We start from the raw sequence: 16,873 nt of genomic DNA, 5'->3' as shown, positions 1-16,873 counted from the left end.
TAAATGTGGGCTTTGCACAGTGACTTCCTTCCCCAGAATACAGTATGGAAAAGGGAGGGGAGAACCTTTACAGTAGAGAAACCTGACAGATATTACATCTGCCAAATAATTAAGTTAACACAACCAGTGACAAATGAACACTTGATGTGAAGTAATGAGGGTTGCACTTCAGCTCTGTGGTCTGCCTCCCCCAATTCAATAATCTCATTATAATCGTGAGAAAAACATTGGACAAGCAATTCAACTCTTCCTCCAAAGTACTTCACCAGTAGTCCTCAAAACTTTTGTCAAGGTTATCAGAAAAGGAAAGTCTGAGAAACTGTCACAGTCTAGAGGAGTACAGGAAACGGGACAACTGAATGTAATGTCATATGGATGGGATCCTGGAGCAGGTAAAGGGCATTAGGCAAGAACTAAGGAAATCTGAATGAAATATGGACTTCAGTTAATAATAATGTGTCAATATTGATTCATTCGTTGTGACAAATGTGACGGTAAGAGATGAACGATGGGGAAACGGGCTGTGGGGGTATATAGGGATTCTCTGTTTATCTTTACAACTTCTCTGTAAATTTAAAATCACTCTAAAATTAATAGTTTCTTTTTGTAAAAAAAAGGGTGTTGCAAAGATGAATCTATGGTTCAAGTTTAATTTTCATCATGCTGGGACCCTGAAGTAAATGAAACAGCCTGTAGTGTCCTAGGCTGATTAGAGTGGAAAGTGGAGCAACTTCCTTGCTGTTGTCTTGTGAAGCCATGACAGTTTGTTTGCAGAATCAGAGAATGAAGTATTTCTAAATGTTCTCTTGTGGAATTTCCTACCGACATGACTTTTTTCCCCCTTTGCTTCTGCCCAGTAGCAGTCCCTTGAGTGGCATTTGCTGTCCTAGTTAATCAGAGGGTAGGAGAAATGAAAAACTCTCCTCTTCCCCCTCCTACGAAGTTTCAATGGGCACTGGAAATGTAGGTCAAATTGCATCACTGTAGGAAGGAGTGAACAGGAAGGTATTTATGAAGTGCTGCCAACCTCTCTTTAGATTCCGAGTCATGATGAACCAGTGTTGAGCCAGCTTAGGTGTGAGATACAGGGAATCAGGAGTCGTGTTTTTGATGTAGTCCCAGAATGTTACATTTTAATCAGTGATAAAAAGATCCCTGTCTAAAGCCCTAGTGAAAATAACTGACAGTGGCTTCGTTTAATTTGCATCTCCCACCTTCTGAAATTCTTTTTGTCTCTTATTTATAATTGGCATATCACAGCAATTTATATTAATTTAGCCAGAGAGATGTTTGAATTGTAGAAATGATTGCCTTGTGTACATAAAAAATAAATTTCATATTTGGTAATCACATACGTCTAAGAATACATTTTGCAAATTACATATAATCATATGCTCAATAGGATCTTGATTAGCATACAGAAATCACAAAATAGGTTAATAAGTTATATTTGAAGTATTCTATTTGATGGCGCGCTCTCTCTCTCTTTTTTTTTTTTGTGGCAGAATCTTACAGATTTTAAAATAAGTCTTTAAATACATGTCCTTATTTTTTATATATTGTATACCACCTGCCCTTTGTAAGATATCTGGATGTTGACTGTCAGCGTGGTTCATGTTACTGACACTGACCTGAACAATAAGCATCCTGACAGCAACATCAATTCTAAAACCTACTCTATTGTCACTCTTTCCTAGGTTTTGTCAAGATAATCGGTAGTTCATTTGTATATAGAATGGAAAATTAAATGATGAAATATGTTTGCATAGGCTTGGGCATTATTTAATCTTTTAAGATGAATAAATTGCTCTATGAAATAGATTTAACTCCGACATTTAACTTTTTTTTTAAAACAACTTTTATTTATTTATTTTTTCACTGTGCTGGGTCTTCACTGCTGTGAGGACTTTGCTTCAGTTGTGATGAGCGGGGGCTGCTCCTTGCTGCCGGGCACAGACTTCTCACTGTGGAGGCTTCTCTTGTTGCGGACCACGGACTCTAGGGCTTTTGGGCTTCAGCAGTTGCAGCTCCCGGCTGTAGAGCAGACTTGATAGTTGTGGCTCACGGGCTTAGCAGTATGGGGGATCTTCCTGGATCAGGGATCAAACCCTTGTCCCCTGCATTGGCAGGCGGGTTCTTTATTGCTGAACCACCAAGGAAGCTCTAGCTATTTTTCTTGTTTGTTTGTTTTAACTTGTAACTTTGAAATAATTCAAGATTCACAGGAAACTGTGACGGTAGTACAGAGAGGTCCTGGTTGCTCTCCACCCAGTTTCTCCCATTGATTACATCTTATCTAACTATAGTATGGTAGCAAAACCAGATTGGTGTATAAAGTATGGGTATAGTTCTGTGCTGGTTTATCCCATGCAGAAGCATGTAACCACTGTAGTGATCAAGGTATAAAACTGTCCCATCACGGCAGAAATCTCCCTGTTCTACTTCTTTACAGTCACAGTCATTCCTGTTATCCTCACAATCACTAACTCCTAGCAACCACTAATCTGTTCTTCAACTCTATAATTTTGTCATTTTGGGAATGTTACATATATATGATCTTTTGAGACTGGTTTTTTTTTTTTTTGGTCTTTTTTTTTTATGCTTATAACTTTTATGGTTTCTTTTCTTTTTTTTTTTTGGTTAATTTATTTATTTTAATTGGAGACTAATTACTTTACAATATTGTGGTAGTTTTTGCCATACATTGACATGAGTCAGCCAGGGTGCACATGTGTCCCCCATCCTGAACCCCCCTCCCACCTCCCTCCCCATCCCATCCCTCTGGGTTGTCCCTGTGCACCGGCTTTGAGTGCCCTGTTTTCATACATCAAACCTGGACTGGTGATCTATTTCACATACAGTAATATACATGTCTCAATGCTATTCACTGAAATCATCCCACCCTCGCCTTCTCCCAGAGTCCAAAAGTCTGTTCTTTATATCTGTGTCTCTTTTGCTGTCTCGCGTATAGGGTCATCGTTACCACCTTTCTAAATTCCATATATATGTGTTAATATACTGTATTGGTATTTTTCTTTCTATCGGTCAGTATTTTAAAAATAATTTTATTTTAAAAAGAATATATATGTTAAACGTCTGAGCGACTTCACTTTCACTTTTCACTTTCATGCATTGGAGAAGGAAAGGGCAACCCACTCTAGTGTTCTTGCCTGGAGAATCCGAGGGATGGTGGAGCCTGGTGGGCTGCCGTCTATGGAGTCGCACAGAGTCGGACGAGACTGAAGCAACTTAGCAGCAGCAGCAGCAGCAGCAGCAGTTAAACGTCTTAAAGAAATATTTATTTTTAAAACAACTTGTGGGCTTCCCTTGTGGCTCAGCTGAGAATCTGCGTGCAATGCGAGAGACCTGAGTTCAATCCCTGGATTGGGAAGATCTCCTGGAGAAGGGAAAGGCTACCCACTCTAGTATTCTGGCCTGGAGAATTCCATGAACTGTATAGTTCATGGGGGTCACAAAGAGTCAGACAAAAAAATTTGAAAAAAATAAAATAAAACAACTTGTTATCCAGAGTTTGATTCACGAATTTTCAAACCTGTGTTTTTCTAGCTTGAATGTTCTATGCTCTGTGTTGCTATATTTGAACAGCGGCTAAAGTCGCATGTGCCGACCTAATAGCTGATTATAGCATTAACCTTATTGCCTACTGTTAAGGACGATACCGTGAAGTTAAAGGGAAAATTACCCCGGGAAAAGCCAATTCCATTGACAAAGTAAATATTACAGTTGATTACTGAGCAAGAGTAAGAAGCCCAAATATATACTTTAATTGTACCAAATAAAGTAAGTGACCCACATCTGTATTCCATTTGATCCTGAAAGAACTCTTTAAAGAAGAGAGACTTTTTGGAACAGGATATTTAAATGAACAACAGTTGAATTCTTCACATTAATTAACTAATGTAAAGATTGTTGTACAGGATTTTACTGTATGTGGTTAATGTGAGATGTCACCATAAGAAAGTCTGTGTCTGCATGATGTTAATAAGATTTTTTGGAAATGGACTCCTATGGGTGAGTGAAGGTGGGAACAAATAGCCTCAGAAGGAAGAAATCTTCCTCAGATGCCAGTGTGTTGTTTTCTAACAAAAGGTAAAAAAAAAAAAAACACCTCAGGGAGCTGTAGGAGGACAGCTTAGTGTTTGGCTACAGCTAACTATTCCATGGCTCTAGGGAGCCCAATGTGGGGACTTACAGAACTGTAATTGAGCAAATAGAAGGTGGGTCCCAGGGCACCATTCTGAGCTCACCCTTGGTGAAGGAGTGAGTCTTGCTCCTCGGCTTGCGTAGAGGTCCTGCTCCTGGACAGATATTTACAAATGGGATACTCATGTAACTGGCATTTGGTCTCCATTTGACTATAGCTCCTGGCATTTTAGACAGTCTTCCTCCCAGATAGGAAAATATCCTTTGTAATTAAAATCAGCCTCTATTTACTGACATTTTTCTTTTTTTCTTTTTTCCTTCAAGCAGCATATGACCCTACTTAAAGTAGCTGTTAGGATGGAAGAGAAGGGAACAATCATTTCTTGACCATTGAGTATATGCCAGCCACTGTGCTGTGTATGTACAGTCACATATGGGATTACAGTATGGGAAACTGCATTCATGACACTCATTAAGTGATGGGTCTGAAATAAGCAGCATACTAGGTAGCTCTGCAGAGCATGTAGGCCTGTTTTCTTGGTCAGGTACATTTAAGAGGCAGTGGCCCGAAATACTATATATATAAATATATAAAAAACGTCATATATATATATGAAACTTTATTTATATATATATAACTTCATATATATATATATAAAATATATATCCACTCCAGTATTCTTGCCTGGAGCATGGATAGAGGAGTCTCGCGAGCTACATTCCATGGGTCGCAAAGAATCAGACACAACTAACACTTTCACTTTTTCACTTTCACACACATTGTATAGAGAGATAATTTTAAGAATATATATCTATTAATTAACTTAAATATTTATACAAAGTATGAAGTGATACAGAATTTAGAGATGTAAGATCTCACCTTCCTGTTAGCAGTTTTCTATCCAGGTGAGGAAAATAAGTTACAAGTACAAGAAAAACCAACTAAGTACAGGAGTAAAAATTACTTAACCTATCAATACAATGTGTATAATAAGGCAATCTATAATTAATTACTTAATCTTTCAGATTATAAGTGCTGTAATTGTTCAGAGGTAATGATTATTCATCTCTGACCCTTGATTTTGTTACCTGTAACATGCATATAATACCTATGTCATAGTGAGAAATAAATAAAATAGGCATGTATTGCCCATTGTTTAATGTGTGAAAGTGGTCATTGCTCAGTTGTATCTGACTCTGCGACCCCGAGTCTGCCAGGCTCCTCTGTCCATGGAATTCTCCAGGCTGGAGTACTAGAGTGGGTAGCCATTCCACTCCAGGGGATCTTCCCCACCCGGAAATCAAACCTGCAATCCTGCATTGCAGGCACGTTCTTTACCATCTGAGCCACCAAGAAAGCCCATTACTTAGTGTACTTTAAATAAATTGTAGCTGTGCCATTGGCAAGGCAAATGCCGATGATGTAGTGACGACGATAGTACTGTATCAGTGTAGGTTGACTGCTGTCACTACCCAGGACCTCGGTAGCTTTAACACGATCCATGTTTATTTCTCACCCAAGTCACAGCTCTGTGTGTGTTGGCAAGGAGGCTCTCACTTTCCCAGTCACTCAGGGGTGAGATTTTGTGGCTTTGCTCACTTCTTGGTGCTTGGAACCCTCTCCATTTGACCAGCAGAGGGTATGAGAGATTGAGGATTAAGAAAAGGAGGTTTCTATGGGCCAAGCCTAGAAGTGGCATCCAACATTTCTGTTCACGTTTTAGGACTCAGTCATATGGTTATACCTTACTACAACGTGTATTGGGAAATTTAGTCTAACTGTGTGCTCAGGAGGAGGAGAATGTGCGTATAGGTGAGCATTGGCGATCTATCATAGATATAATTAGAGGGGCTTAATAGAAGAGGAGGGATTTTTTTTCTGGATCTTGTAAAGAGAGATTTGTAATAGACTATACAGCCCGCCTTTAGGTAGCATTATTTCAAGAGGAAGGATAGAACTGAAAAAGCCTGTAAGCATTGTTCATAAAAATGATGCTTTTGTCCCATTAGCCACTGCCTTTATTGTAAGCCATTTTGTAGTGACCTTGGACAAGCCATCTAACTAATTTTAGACTCCTATTTCCTTCTTAATATTGTCCATAGGACTGCAGTGAAAATCAAATAAGACTGGGCCTGGCAGATACTTAGCACTGAGTCTAGCCCAGAGTAAACAGTCAATGAAACTTATTATTGATAATGTTAATATGTTTGACCCCAGAACTAAATAGTTGCTAGCTGTTCATTTATCTTTCCTAAAGGACCACCTCGAGTAGCAAAGAATGACTTGACTGAGTTTATTTACATGAAGTTTAGAATTCTGGAACCCCAGTTTGGTAATAGGAGATTAATGTTCCCCTGGCAGCATATTAGAGGAGAAACCCTCTCTGTCTCCCCAGGCTTGCATCCTTCCATTTGACTTCACAGACTTTTTATTCCTCTCAGAAGAGGATTACAGGAGTATTGGGCTGTAATTTACTCCTCCTCCCTCCTTCCCGGATCTTCCTCAGCTCTTTTGTGAATTTGTCTGGGAAGAGTGAGGTTAATGTCAGAAGAGCTACTTTTTGCTCAGTCCTGATGGCAAGTTCTTAGCAAGAGAAGAACATCCCTCCCAGGTCCGTGTTACTTTCAGTGGAGGGATAATTGTCAGAGCTCGTGGTTCCATTTAACCCAGTTCTATTCAGCGGGTATTTATTAACAGCCCTGGGGAAACAAGATTGAAATGTTGCAGACCTTGCCTCTAAGAAACCCCCTTAGGGAGGTGAGTTTCTTGAAAGGTAAGAAGAAAGGGATTCTAGGTGGCGGGAAGAGCAGGTGTGAAAGAATAGAGGTGGGAAGGAATGAAACAGGCTCACCTCATGGATGCACCTGCCTCAGGTCTGCCCCTTATTGGCCTCTCCTCACAAGCCTCAGTTTTCTCTCTGTTAAAGGAGTAGAGTGAAAGTTCCAACATCATAGACCTGGGAGGATCAAGTTAGATGACACACATAAGTGTTACTTGCTCAGTCGTGTCCAGTTCTTGCCTGCCAGGGTCCTTTGTCTGTGAAATTCTCCAGGTAAGAATACTGGGGTGAGTAGCCATTTCCTTCCTCAGGGGAATCTTCCCAACCCAGGGATTGAACCCAGATCCTCCCGCATTACAGGCAGATTCTTTACCATCTGAGCCACCAGGGAAGTTAATGATGTGTTAATAGTACTGGGCACATGGTAAGTGCTTAGTACATGACAGCTGCTACTATTGTTACTGTTTTCATGTGCTTCTGTAAATCAACCTATAAACCCACTGACTTGACCAAGGATTTTTCACAGACAAATTAGGGCACTGGGAATTCCATTACAGTTTTGGTTCTCTCTTAGGGTTCTGGTAAAATAGTGTACTGTAGTCACCATTGATGGAAAAATGGCCTGCTGACGCCTGAGCTAAGAGGATATCTCAGAGAAGTCTGGGAGAGTTGGGACTTGAGATGGAAGAGCCATGAGACCTGAAAGGGCAAAGGGAGTGAGGAATGACTATGTTGAACCCTTTGGGGAAGAGAGAGGCTGAATGTGGGTGTATAGATAGAAGCTGTCAGAAAACAGAGGGTCCTTTAAAAATGTTAAGACTCCACATAAAGAGTTTCATGGAAGGTCAGGAAAGCCCACAACTGACTGCAGGGCACTAAGATGTATCCTTGAAACCTAGGCAGAGGTGCTGCAGTCCTTCCTAGCAAGTGGCTTCAGCTCCTCCTTTACCAGTTCTGTTTTCAGGCTGTTTTGGTGTTCACTGGAGTGAGCCTTAGTGAGTCCCTGTGGCTCAGGAGTTACAGAAACTTGACGGTGTCCATGGGGGATTGGGTCCAGGATTGCACTGTGGACCATCCAGTCCCATGGTGTCCACTGGTTCTGCATCCACAGTTTCAACTGCAGATTGTAAACATAGTGTCGAATCAGATCAGTGATGGTTGAATCCATGGATGAGGAACCTGCGGATGAGACGGTCAACTGTGTAGAGTTTCCTTCTTAAATTTGTTTTGCCAGGGAGAAAAGTGGTCAGGGTGAAAGCGAGGTGGAGCTTGGGTCGGAGGACAGCTGCTGCTGCTGCTAAGTTGCTTCAGTCGTGTCCGACTCTGTGTGACCCCGTAGACGGCAGCCCACCAGGCTCCCCCATCCCTGGGATTCTCCAGGCAAGAACACTGGAGTGGGTTGCCATTTCCTTCTCCAATGTATGAAAGTGAAAGGTGAAAGTGAAGTCGCTCAGTCATGTCTGACTCTTCGCGACCCCATGGACTGCAGCCTCCCAGGCTCCTCCATCCATGGGATTTTCTAGGCAAGAGTATTGGAGTGGGGTGCCATTGCCTTCTCTGAGTAAGTAAACTAAGGACCCCATTTAAATCATGTTTTTGGAGAATATGCCCACAGTTGACAACCAGCTTTAAAATTTTTGGTTTATGGTTTTTCAATTGGGAGACAGGAAAGCAACAAAGGCTCAGAGTCACAAGCTTGGCTTCTGACAGGGGACAAGCCTGGAAGGAAAATCAGTGATGTAGCCAAGCTGCGTACTTGGGGAGGTGGATGCTCAGTGACAAGAGGCAGCCTATGACATGGCATCGCCCCATGCAGGAGAGCTAGCCTTAGTAGCCACGTTTTTGGAAGAGAAAGTAGAAATATGGAATTTTAAGTGGATTTCCCCACTTTTTAAATATTACCAACAAATCCCTCTCCACCCTTTTCCTGTAAGATCACTAAACAGACAGACAAAACAGTGAACTATTTTAGGCCCATGGTCTTTGGAGTGAGAGTTGAAGAATGGACAGAAAAACGTGTAACCTAGGAGGCGGCTCAGATTCATACACTCCTGGATCCTGTGCTTTCGGGGCACATCACTGGGCACAGCACACATGCTCCACACATTTTCACTGAATGAATAAACGCGCTGGGGTAGCCCTCTGCTGAGACATGGGGAGTGAGGAGTCGGCCTTCCCTCACCTCCAGCTTAGGAGAGAGAATCAAGTCGGAACCTTTGTGGTCCTCCTTGTTGGGCCTGCTTTTGCAGCCCTTTCTCTTCTCTTTCACAGTCTCGCTGCAAGCACCTGGGGCACATTCTTACACTAAAGATCCAGAGTTTGCCTGGAAGTGAAGAAAATTTAAGAAATAAAAAGAAAGTGTATACTGTCATGCTTAAAAACAGGTCCAACTCAGTGTAGCGTGTATTTCCTTTCCTCTATCAAGGTTAGTGCAGTTTTGCTTAATTTTGATAGACTCAATTATATAACAAGAAGTGATCCAGATTATGCCTTAAATTGCAACAAGGCTCTCAGAGTTTTAAAAGGACATAGAAATGTTACTCCTAGAAAATGAGTTCTTTTCTTTAAAACTGATAAGATGCTGCCCATGTAACAGTGTGGGCTTTTTGCTATTTAAAGTTAATGAGAAGACTTTTCTGAACCCTTGGGCATTCCACAGAATCCTCTTTTATATAAAATTCTGCTGGATATCTGCCCATTTATTTATTTCGTAGTACAAACATATTACTGTCTTTTCTGCAAGATTATTTTTGTTGCAGTTATCAGAAATCAATTCCAAAAATTTAAGCTCAGGTTAGGGAGCCATTTACCCTGCAGGTCCAGGGGATTCTTAGAACGCTACAGAAGATGTGCTTGGATCCTCTGGGAGACTATACGTGGGACAAGAAAGCCCTGGAACCCCTTGGGCAGAAACCAGTTCCTTTTTTGTCCTCGGGGGTTCCAGGGCCTCCTGGGGCTGGTTTACTCTGAGCAGCATCTTCACACATCAGTCTTTGCTCACTGGTCTTTTCCTAAACACTGAGAGCACATGGGGGAGCATAAACCAGAATAGACCCTGTTCATCCCAGTTTCTAGTTCTCAGGAGAATGAATTGAATGTCTTAGTTTGGATCATGTGTCCAACTTTGGCCAAAACAAGAGGAGTTTGGAGTCCCATAGTACGAACATGACTTGGCATTGGGAAATATGGTGCTTACAGAATCACCATGGGCTCAACAGCCACTCTAGACAAAAGGCATCATCTACAATCTCCACCCCCACCCTCCAACCAAAAGAAAAAGAAAGTAAATATATGCCTCAGGACTTTGGGGAACATTCAAATTATGTCTTTTCTTCTTGTTTCATCTCCTCTCCCACCTGTAATGGGCTGTCACTTTTAGAAAATCTTTAAAAATTATATTTATTGAATGCTTGTTACGTAATAGGTGGTGAATGAGTAAAAGCTATCAAGTTTTATGTTTCTATTGTTCGGAAATATTCTCCAGTCTTCCTTTTAAATTATCTCTTTTTATCTTCGCAAAACAAAATAAAGCGGCTGTTTAGACAGTTTGGTGTACTGAAAAGGGAACTAAATAGCACCAAAGGCCTCCGTTCTGGTTCCAGTTTCAAACCATTTATTTGCTGGGTAATCTTGAGCAAATTATGACCTCTCCGTTTGTTTCCTCAGTAGTAAAATGGAGATCATAATAACAGCTCTTTTGAACACAGTGTTATTGTGAAAATAAAGTGAAAGAACATATACAAACGTGATAGTTTTTTTTTTCTTTTTTCCTATTGAAGAAAAATTTCTGACCCCTATTCTGAGAAAAGTTACTATTTTTAAATGCTTATTTTTAGTAGCTGCCACTACCATTTTTTCTCCAAGAATAGGGTTTCTCTTAAAGCATTTTTACAGTATTCAGGCTAGTAAATGGTGAATTCTTTTAAAGGCAAACACTATCTTGGGGGAGATTTTACAGCACTCAAGATCTGATGACTTCCTTGAATACTTGGAGATATAGATGAAGTATCCTGATGGAAAATTGAAAGCTAGCTTGACCTGGAGAAGTAAGGTCAAGCACATGCGATGCCACTGTTATTCTGTCTGCGTCTCCAGCCTACCTTGAAGGAATAACCATTAGGGAGGTGGCTAGTGGCTGCTTCTGTCCTGGGAATTTGTAGGTTCCCTTGGAGTGATTTGGCATAGCTGTAAAATTTGGCATAGCTGTTTAGGATGCAAAGAAATGAATTTTGGCTCAGGATACACATGTTAAACAGGATAGTGGCTTTTATTGGAAATAAGACAGAAAAGAAACACTAAAATAGAAATCAGAGAAAAATTTTTAAAAGGTACGAGACTGGGATGCAATTAGAAATCTGAGAAACAGCTGGCTTATAAAGATTGTAGGAATGATTACACTGCTGAATAATATTCTGTGAGTGAATAAAACAAACTGTTTAAAAAGGGAGAGGGGAGGGATATGATCCAGGAGCAACTTAAAAGCCAATAAAGGTAATTACGAATAAATGTTCAAACATGGCATAGAATTTCAGCCACTGAGTTTGGCAGAAGCTTTATTAGCACCTCAAACCTTAGAAATATTTGGCTTGCCATCTTCAAATGTATGATAATAAATATGAGTTGAGGAAAGCAGTATTCCTGCCTCCCGACCTTGATGAATAGCCAGTGAGGATTTTATAGGAAGAGAAGTGTATTTGCTAGTGAATTTTTCATATGAAAGCAGCCTGCCTTGTGCTTTATACTTGAACAGCATCTGTGCCATAGTTGTGTCGTTGCCCACATTTGCTGTTCTTTCTCTCCTGCTGCCTGTCAGTCTTGACACCAGCTTAATTTCTAACTCTGGCTTGTTAATACACCAGCCTAATTTCTAACTCTGGCTTGTTAATCTCCGGTCCCTTGATTCTGTACCTCAGTGCTCCCCCCTCCAAATTAATTTGAATAGTACCCACATTCTACTTTAAATGTGCATGTATGCAAGTACAAAAATACATAGATAAGGGAGTGGGTTTTTTTTTTTTTGTGTGTGTGTGTGTGTGCTTTTTAGAAAGATGGTTTAACTGAGCTTTTGTTTCCTGTCTGTACTATTATAAATTGCTTTTATAAACTGCTGAATGATAAAGGACAGAGAGAGCTCTCCAAATAATATTCTCACTCAGTGTGTTGTGTGTGTGTGTGTGTGTGTGTTTAAATCTGTGATTCTGACAGGTTTCATAGGAGCAGGCTTCCTGAATAGCCGTTTTAAAAATTAAGTGAAAACTCATTAGTGGCAAATTACACACAATGATTTTAAGCCCCAGGAGGCTGACTCTATGTACATATTGAGTAGTCATTTGTTCTTAGTTTATTGTATAAATATAGCCAATTAAATTCATTGTGAAAAAAAAATTGAATTGAGTTTGTTGTAAAACTGGTACAGTGCCTCGCATTTTAACACTTTGACATTTTAAAGCACATATCATAATTTGGGGACACTGGCAACTAATGAGACTAGATTTCTGATTCATTTTATCCTTTGTTTCATCGCTTTGCCTGTTTTCTTTTTTTTTTTTTTTGTAGGTCTGAACAAAATTAAGAAGAAAGAGCTGCTACAATCACAGCAGATGAAGATCCACTAGTAAATTGATCAAGATTTTTGGCCAGCCCTCCAAAGAAAAGGTAACTTGCTCTTTCACCATCAGATCAGATCAGTCGCTCAGTCGTGTCCGACTCTCTGGGATCCCATGAATCGCAGCACGCCAGGTCTTCCTGTCCATCACCAACTCCCGGAGTTCACTGAGATTCACCATAGCAGGGCTGAATAAATGCTGCAGTGCGTCTGATTATAAGAGTTTGAGTTCTACCAAAGGATGGTAATTTTTAAAATTTAAGGTATCTGAGTAAGATCTTCAATTTTAAGCATAACCCCAAATATGATCATATTAATGTGAAATGATAGTGAATTTTACAGTACAGTATTTTTAGATGTTTCTCAGATTAAAATCTTCAAAATAACCCTCCCTCCCCCAAATTCAGTGAAATTTTTGGAATACTTTGGAGATAGGAAATCCAACCCCACCCCCACCCCCATCTATAGTCACCTTTTCCTGTGAAGCTGTCTAAAGATGTGCTCTTGTATTTTGTCCTGTTTCACTTTACCAAACTCCTGTTTTCTTCTCTCTACAAGCAATGTAGACCCAGCTACCCAGGGCAGGGGGGAGTTTAAGGAAATTGTAAAACAGGCAGGAGGACTTCAGGTGCACTTTCTGGGCCCAGGGCCTTTGCCCAGCCTGCCAGAAAGCTTTCTGCTCATGAGCAGTCCCAGATCTTCACAGAGATAGCAGCCATCGTTGATTGAGTTTCTCACTACACGATTGTGATTTTCCACTTACTATCTGGGGAGGAAGGTGGTAAGTTTCATATAATGTGAAAAAGGAAAAAAATTGCTGGAGGAATTTTTATTATTAAAAAAAAATAATAAAAGATCTATGCTCCCATCTACTCTTAAAAGAAATGAGGGGGCTTCCAAGTTAAGATGCAGTTTAAGATGAATCATTGAAGAATAAAACTGAAAAGAATCCAAACAGGAAAGACCAAAGGGGTTTCAGCCTCTGAAACTGATCAGCTTACATATTTAGATGACAAATTGCAGTGCTTCCATCAGGTTATAGGCATCTGTAGCAAAGATAGAACCATTGCGGACAACATGAACATGTGTCTTGACCATGGCAAAGCAGAAACGGGAGCTTCTAGAAGGATGTGGTAGTTTTGTGAAGGTGTTTAGAAGGACATATGACTGGATAGCTATGCAGTCTCAACCTTCAAAATAGGCCCTTAAAATTTTCCGGCCCAGAGCTGAAAGGCCAGTAGTGCAGAGGTATCTTTCAGTGATCATCACAGTCATCACCGAGGATGGCATTCTCTGTGGAATGTCTGAAAAGTGCCAGAGAAGAGAGAAGCAGGACTTTCCTAGATGGTGATCAGCAGCTGGCAGGGGTGGGATATGAGGAGGTGAGAGGAGAAAGTAGAGAGAAAACATATCTGACAGAAATGCTAAAGGAGCTCGTTAGTCCATAATTGTTTATTGAGCTTCTACTGTGTGCAGGATTGTCCCTGAGGAGGAAAAGAAAGCAATAGGAGGTGATTTTCACAGACTACTATTCTGATGAAGAATAAAATACAATAGGATTGTTACTGTTCAGTTGCTAAGTCATGTCTGACTCTTTGCAACCCCATGGACTGCAGCACGCCAGGCTCCTCTGTCCTCCACTATCTCCCGGAGTTTTCTCAAATTCATGTCTATTGAGTTGGTGATGCCATCCAACCATCTCATTCTTTGCCATGCTCTTCTCCTTTTGCCTTCAGTCTTTCTCAGCATCAGGGTCTTTTCCAATGAATCAGCTCTTCGCATTTGGTGGCCAAAGTATTGGAGCTTTAGCTTCAGCATCAGCTCTTCCAATGAATATTCAGGGTTGATTTCCTTTAGGGTTGACTTGTTTGATCTTCTTGCAGTCCAAGGAACTCTCAAGAGTCTTCTCCAGCACCACAATTGAAAAGCATTAATTCTTTGGTGCTCAACCTTCTTTATGGCCCAACTCTCTATACTGAACTTTGTTGGCAAAGTAATGTCTCTGCTTTTTAATTCAGTCTAGGTTTGTCATAGCTTTTCTTCCAAGGAGCAAGCATGTTTTAGTTTTATGGCCGCAGTCACTGTCTGCAGTGGTTTTGGAGCCCAAGAAAATAAAATCTCACTGCTTCCACTTTTTCCCCTTCTGTTTGCCATGAGGTGATGGGACCAGATGCCATGACCTTATTTATAATGTTGAGTTTCAAGCTTTTTCACTCTCCTCTTTGACCCTCATTAAAAGGCTCTTTAGCTCCTTCTCGCTTTCTGCCATCAGAGTGGTACATACAATAGGACACCAGGAAGCCAATGACAAGGGGTTAAAGAAGTATCGGACTCGAGTCTGCAGGGGTCAGATGTGTGGAGGAATGAAATGCACCAGGTGAAACTATGAGAAACTATTAGATTCATGACCAGTCTCAAAGGGCTTACCTTTTCAGTACCAGCTGACTGTAGGCCCCAAAATCCATTCAGCGAGTATTAATGGAGTGCCTGCTTACATGCTGTGCTCTTCTGGGCACTGAGTATTAATTAGTAAATAAAAGGACCACAAGCCCCTGCCATTGTGCCACTGGAACAGATAACAGGTAGCAAATATAATAAGTAAATACAGTGATCTGCTTTCTGTTTTAATAAAACCACTCTGGCCACTCTATGTATTCAGTTAGGGTATAGGGAGCAAGGGTAAAAACAGTGAGAGCAGTTAAAACTGTGGTTACTGAAATAACCCAGACCCGTCAAAATGTTAAGAAAATGGAAAACTTAATCTTAATGAATTTTCTTGATTGTTTTCAAAGTTAGCAATGTAAGAAAAGAATTTGAGTCAACCTAAATAAGTTTGTGGGATTCTGCCATGTGCTGACACTTTGCTACTTTGGGTATAGAAGTGATGAAGGAAGTAAGAGAAAGGTGAGGACTTTGGGACAAGGCTAGCTTGGGAAAGGTTAGAGTGGATTTGAACCTCACGTGAAAGCTTGATTTTGATTATCGCATGAAGCTGAACAAAGGGAAAAAATAATGGCGTGCAACTAGTCACAGAAGTAAAAAGGTGGAAAGAACCCGAACGTCGGTCAACTGATGAATGGATCAGTAAACGATGATACATCCACACACAGTGGAATTTTATTCAGCCATAAAGTAGAAGTTACAGATATGTGCTCCAACCTGGGTGAACCTTGAACCGTATGCTAACTGAAAGAAGTCAGACACAAGAGGTCACATACTACATTGTTTCAACATTGTGAAATATCCAAAATAGGCAGATCTATTGAGCAAGAAAACATGCGGTTTCTAGGGGCTGGGGGAGGGGTGGGAGATGGGGAGTGACCGCTTAATGGGTACAGGGTTTCCTTTCAGGGTGATGACATGTTCTAGACAAGGCTGTGAGTATGATTGCATCACATTGTGAGTGCACTCCATGTCACTAAGTTGTACATTTAAAATGGTTAAAATGGTGAATTTTATGTTATGTGAATATTACCTCAAGTTTTTTAAAAAAGATGGCATGTGGAAAAGTATTTGAAGGATATGTGTTTTACATCTTGTCTAGCTAGAGTGGAGTCTTTGTAAGGGGGTGTGACAAATGATATAGCTAGAAGAAAAAAAAAAAAGGATGTTGAGTCAGATAGTGAAAGTTGTTGACTGCCAGGCAAGCAGTTTAGATTCTCTTCTGTTGGCAGCTGTAAAACCCAGCAGGGTCCGCTCCACAAGTTCTTAAGAAGGAAACTGAAGCAAGGTTGGTGCTTTGGGAATTGCAGCCTCTGGGTTGCAAAGCAAAGCAAGCAGTCCCTGGCTTTATCAGTCTAGGATATTTCTGCTCACCTCATGGAATTTTATGATACTCTCATGGAAGTCTCAAACAAAATTAATTTAGAATTTCCTAATCTTTAAAAAAAGCATTCTTATTATAGTTCCTGATTATGAATGTTTGCTATTAAAAAATATTAGGTAACTATGTGAGGTGACTGATATGTCGGCTAACCTTGATTGTGGTAATTGTTTGGAGATATATGTGTGCATGCTTAGTCACTGTTGTGTCCAACTCTTTATGGGTAGCCCGCCAGGCTCGTCTGCCCACGTCATTTCCCAGGCAAGGACACTGGAGTCGGGGGCTACCTCCTACTCCAAGGGATCTTCCCAACCCAGGGATAGAACCTGCGTTTCTGTGTCTCCTACTTTGGCAGGCAGGTGAATTCTTTACCACTGGCACCCTCAGTGAAGCTCTATGTATCCATATCTGTGGATCTTTCTCAAGTATCTCAAATCTTCACATTGTACACCTTAAACATACATAATCCTTTGTGTCAATTATATTTCAGTAAAGCTGGGA

General features: G+C 40.7%; 1 protein-coding gene across 18 annotated transcripts in view; it reads left to right on the top strand.

The window, feature by feature from the left end:
* The window catches only part of ATXN7 (ataxin 7), a 133,899-nt gene that overhangs the window by 16,461 nt on the left and 100,565 nt on the right, over positions 1–16,873 (top strand). For all 18 annotated transcript variants that reach the window (XM_055558642.1, XM_055558641.1, XM_055558636.1 and 15 more), the window contains one exon: positions 12,501–12,599. The gene's annotated coding sequence lies outside the window, so the exon portion shown is untranslated. The remainder of the gene's footprint in view (positions 1–12,500; positions 12,600–16,873) is intronic.

This window comes from Bubalus kerabau, chromosome 20 (genome assembly GCF_029407905.1).
Source record: "Bubalus kerabau isolate K-KA32 ecotype Philippines breed swamp buffalo chromosome 20, PCC_UOA_SB_1v2, whole genome shotgun sequence".
Classification (NCBI taxonomy): domain Eukaryota; kingdom Metazoa; phylum Chordata; class Mammalia; order Artiodactyla; family Bovidae; genus Bubalus; species Bubalus kerabau.
This window is presented reverse-complemented; position numbering and strand designations above follow the sequence as displayed.